General features: G+C 41.5%; 1 pseudogene; it reads right to left on the bottom strand.

Annotated features, from left to right (window-relative positions):
- Positions 1 to 2,214: 2,214 nt before the first annotated feature.
- Positions 2,215 to 2,685, bottom strand: LOC102851393 (annotated as a pseudogene).
- Positions 2,686 to 4,551: the final 1,866 nt, after the last annotated feature.

The raw sequence follows: 4,551 nt of genomic DNA, 5'->3' as shown, positions 1-4,551 counted from the left end.
CCATCGTCATCCAAGAAAGCAGCAGTTCTAGTACAGACCTGGTCGAATTCCATGGCAGGGGCTAGGGACCCAAGAAGGAAAAGCTTGAAGGGTAGTGTGGAAAGAGGGGGATTCCTGGCCTCAGAGGCTGCCATCTACCCTGGGCCAATGAACCCAGATGATGAGACTGAAGTTCAGATGAGACAGACTGTGTATATGTGTATATGTGTACATTTGTGTATGTGTGCCCATGCATATATGTGTATCTTGTGCTGAGTGTGTGTACATGTGCACATGTGTATGCATATATGCTTGTTAATATGTGTACAGTCATATGTGTGGGTATGCATGTATGTTCATCTATATGTGTATGTACATGTGTGTATACACATGTGATTGTGTGCATGCACATGTGAATGCATGCATATGTTCACCTGCATGACTGTGTGTGCACATGCCTCTGTGTACATGTGTGTGCACATTGATGCTGTGTGTGAATGTGTACATGCATGTGAGTATGTGTTCTCATGCTTGGAAATGTGTATCTATGTGTGCATGTGCACATATGTCTCTATATTTATATGAGTGTGTAAGAGTATATGTCTGTCACAAGCATTTGATAGCTTTTCAGTGATTTCAACTAGAAATTATGGGAGTACTTATCCCTGCTGGTGTCATTTCTCCTCTAACGCTTCCCAGTCTTTCTTAACTCCTCCTTCTAATGTTTGTTTTCTGATTCCTCCTTTTTCCAAAGAACATAATTCCTTTTGAGTGTTTCTGCCATGAAAACAGAAGGAGTGAAACTTTGGGGAGGAAGTTTGAAGGGAAACAGCTCAAGCCCTATGATTAGAGATGTGTGCATCAAAGAAAGTTCTGTCTGTGTGTTATTTGTGATGAACCTGTGCTGTTGTTAGTTGCCCTCGATTCTATTTCAACTAATGGCAGCCTTCTGTATGACAGGATCAAACACTGCCACTCTGTGTCGCCCTTACAGTAACCAGCAAGCTGGAGTCCAGCACTGGGACGTTTGTGCCAATCTGCCTCCCAGAGCGTCTCACTCACACTCGCTGGCATTCTCCTTCAAGCCTGATGTATTTTTCTAGAGACTGATCCTTTCAGATGCTGGGAACAAAACAAGAAAGTTAATGTCCCAGTTATTTTTTTAATTATTATATTGGTTTGTATACAGAATTCATATACATTGTGTTTTGGTTTTATACATTTTGTTTCATTCATTCCTCTATTCACATTGTGTTCCATATGACCATTCCCGTACATTGTGTTTTGTCCATGCCAACCATCACCCCACCTTTACAGGTCCCCACTAGATCTTTGCTAATTCTTACAGCCATTTCTTCCACTCATGAAACTCTACAACCCCGTGATTTCCTTCTCTCCTCACCCTCACCCTCACCCTCCCTCCTTCCCTTCCCCCTTTGGTCTTTGTACATATTTTACTAGTAATCTATTTTTACAATAATGGTCTTATGCAGTATTTATCCTTATGAGACTGAATTTATTCACTCAACACAATGCTCTTCAGCCTCTCCCATTTTAAATACTATTTTTCTAAATCTTTGCTCCTGAGGGCTTCATAAGTCTTCCAATGTGAATGTACCACAATTTCTCAATTCATACATTTGTTAATGGACATTTTGGCTATTTCCATTTTCTTGCTATTGTGAATAATGCTGCTGTGAACATTGGTGTTCATATCTCTGTGTCTTGGTTCTGTTTTCTTTGGAGCATATTCCTAGCAGCAGGATAGCTAGGTTATATGGAATTTCTATGTTCTGCTTTTTGAGGAAGCACCAAACTGCCTTCCAGAGTGGCTGTACCATTTTACAATCCCACCAACAGTGTATGAGAGTTTCTATCTCACCACATCCTCTCAACATTTATTATTTCCTGTCCTACTTTGCCACTGCTCCTGGGGTGAGATGGTATCTCATTGTGGTTTTGATTTGCATTCCTCTTATTGTCAGTGATTTTGAGCATTTCTTCATGTGTCTGTTGGCCATCTGAATATCTTCCTCTGTGAAAAGTCTTTCCTTGTCTTTTGCCCATTTTGTAATTGGGTTATCAATCTTTTTTCCTGTGGAAGCCCAGGAGTCTTCTGTAAACTTTAATTATAAGACCCTTGTCTGAGATGGCATTGCCAACTGTTTTTTTTTCCCAGTCAGTTGGTTTTCTTTTCACCAACTACTGGTGAAAGTTTTGGGTTTTATTCTGTTGTCAATTCATGTCTTTTATTAACTCATAATTACTTGTCCTCCGTTTGTTGCAGCAATACGTCAGACACTTACCGCAGTAATGTCTATCAAAGTGGCTCACCATAGAAACTCCAGAACTACATTCATCTGAAGGACGCTCCCAATGAAGGCAACTGATTTTGCCATTCTCATCCACCTAGTATTTCAGAACAGCCACCTTAACCTTCTTTCTTCTTATGCTTGTTTTGGGAGAGTTATAAGACTCCTTAGCACCTCCATGAAATCTCAATATAAGACGGAGAGTGGACTCCTTCTGATGCTAGTCAGACAAGGTCTGCTCATCTTCCAGTTTCCCAGAAAAGATATGTCTTTTCAGATCAGGAGCAATTCCTTCCTTCTCCTGGATCTTGGTCTTTATATCTTCTGTTGTACCCGAGGGTTCAACCTCAAGAGTGGTGCTCTTCTGCGTGAGGGTTTTTACAAAAGTCTGCATCCTGGCGGTGGTTCTACCGCTGGTGGTGGATCAGGAAGGTTTTGATGCACGCAGGGACTTAATCTTGAGGAGGTCGTATACATCCATGCTGTCCTCTCCTAGTTGAGCATCGGTGTTTTCTTTTTATCCAGAAGGGTTCACGGTCTAATTTTTGTAACTAGCTCACAAAGCCTTAGACTATCTTAGTATGCAAAGTCTGTTGAAGTCTGTCCATCATACTTCATCCTGCTGGTACTTGAACCATCAACGGTGAAGCTTTCAGCCCCACAACGTCATGCAAGCTACTCCATTATGACAAACCGATAGACACTGGTGAAACCCTTCTGGAGACACCTAAAATGGGCTGTATGTTATGTATCCCAAACCAATTAGCCATCAATTCTTAAAATTTGACAATGATCATGGAACATATTTTCTATATAGGCAAGAGAAAAAAATATCTCTCAGACACAAAGCAACTTGCAAACTCTGCCTTAGCATGCACTCAACTAAACTGTACTGTTTGCTTTGTTTGTTAAGTTATTATTATGACTTGGGAAAAGGTTTACAAGGCATATCAATTTTCCATTCAACAATTTATACACATTTTATTTCATGATTTTAATTGCAATCCTCAAAATATAACAACACTCATTCTATTTCCTCCCTGTGTTGCCTCTTTCCATTACTCCTTTATTTCACTCTTCCGGCCTTCTGAACTTTGTCACCGGATGCATGTGCTCCTTTGATCTCAAATGGTTGCTTATTTATACTGATTGTTCTGCTTGGTCCTTTCTGAAAATATAAATAATGGTTCCCCAGCATCTGTTTCAGAAGAGTTCACATTTAATTTATGGTTTTGAGAATAATTACTTCCTGTCCTTTTCTAAAATTAAATTCCTCATTTGAAATGAATAACCTCTGAGGAAAATCTTCAAGAAAAAAAAACCCCAAACAAACATTAGGCATAGCAAAACCAGCTGATTCATTCGCAGGATCAGAGCTAGGTCACTCGGCAGGAAGCTGAACAGTCAAGGTCTCAGTCAAGGCTGTTTGGGTAGAAATTAAAATAATAAACCCACCTGGGAGCACAGAAGTAGGTCAGTTTCATAGATCTGATAAGTGGTTGGTGTGGTGCAAACATTTAACACCCTTGACTGATAAGTGACAGGTTGGAGGTTCAAGTACACCCAGAGATATCTCAAAAGAAAGGCCTGGCAAGCTACATCCAAAAATCAGCCTTCTGAATCACAATGGTTATAGACCAGTCCACAGTAATCATGGGAATGGTGGAGCCATGGGCAGCATTTTATTCTGTGTGTATGGGATTCGCCATGAGTGAGGGGAACTGAAAACAAAGGCCTACGATGGTGAAACCACAGGGTGTTTTAGGTATCCAGACACAATTTCAGCAAATGGGTCTTTTCTGTGGATTAATTTTCAACAAACTGACTTTGAGCCTCAGCAAGTAGCAGACTCAGGAGAACTTAAACAAAGCTGTGCCTTGGTTCTTCAACACCGTCCCTCCCTTGGGGTCTACATGCTGCAAGTCTCTTCTGGGCACTTGGATGTACCTTCCTCTCTCTCCGGCCATGCCTCAGTAGCCTTGCTTGAGTATATCACCCTCTGGCCAGCTCGTGCAGGTCAGCACTGCTCCCTCCTGCCATTTGCTCCTCTTCTCCCAACACTATGTCGCGTGCCGTTAGGTACCTAGTAAGGGCTTTACACGGCTGATGGCAATAATGACCATGTGATGACTATGATGATGATAACAACGGGGAGCAATTGTGTGAAATGACACAGAAGGCACATGAAGCTAAATGCCAAGCTCTTCTGAGACTGAGATCCACAGAACTACCGGCTCCTCGCTAGGGTGGGTGAGTGAGG

Source organism: Elephantulus edwardii, unplaced genomic scaffold (assembly GCF_000299155.1).
Source record: "Elephantulus edwardii isolate Elephantulus edwardi_28Jun2011 unplaced genomic scaffold, EleEdw1.0 scaffold00051, whole genome shotgun sequence".
NCBI classification, from domain to species: Eukaryota; Metazoa; Chordata; class Mammalia; order Macroscelidea; family Macroscelididae; genus Elephantulus; species Elephantulus edwardii.
This window is presented reverse-complemented; position numbering and strand designations above follow the sequence as displayed.